We start from the raw sequence: 855 nt of genomic DNA on the forward strand, positions 1-855 counted from the left end.
ATTCAGCCTACTGTTCTGACTTGGTCGTGCACATGTAGCCTATAGCCTGTTTTAGAGAAATATCATCATCAAATATTGTAAGAGCTTTCATTGTCTGCTTATATGCCCCCTTTATTTATCTTACTGTTCTGACTTGATGTACAGGGAGAATACTGTAAGAACGGCCCATGTTCTGAAGTATGTCGCTGTACATTTCAAAAGTGCTGAAGAAATAGTTATTGACTACGTCCGTTCTAGCTCGTTCATTAATGTCTTAATCGAAATTACGGATTAGCTCTTATCCGCTCGTCATCCCCTTATGCCATAGTTTGCACATCTCAATTGTCAGTAGAAACCACATTTGTTTCAGCATGTTAGCCATATCAGCTATGTTTTTTTAAAGGCAGTAAATGAGGCTGAATTAACTGTTTCTCTACCAGACTTCGTTATATGAATCGGACCAAGGCGCAGCGTGGTATGCGTACATTCTTTATTATATGAATAATGAACACAGAACAAACTAACCAAACCGTGAAGCTATACAAAAGAGTGCTGACAGGCAACTACACATAGAAAAGAACCCACAAACCCCAAAGGGAAAATGGCTACCTAAATATGATCCCCAATCAGAGACAACGATAAACAGCTGCCTCTGATTGGGAACCATATCAGGCCACCATAGACCTAAAAATCACCTAGACCTACAAAAACCCTAGACATACAAAAAACCCTAGACAATACAAAACTAACCCACCCTAGTCACACCCTGACCTAAATAAAATATAAAGAAAACAGAGATATCTCTGTTTCTGCTGATAGACAGGTGTAGCGGTGGTAAAGTGTTGGGACTGTTGTTGGGACTCTGCTGTTGGGACA

Source organism: Salvelinus alpinus, chromosome 26 (genome assembly GCF_045679555.1).
Source record: "Salvelinus alpinus chromosome 26, SLU_Salpinus.1, whole genome shotgun sequence".
Lineage (NCBI taxonomy): Eukaryota > Metazoa > Chordata > Actinopteri > Salmoniformes > Salmonidae > Salvelinus > Salvelinus alpinus.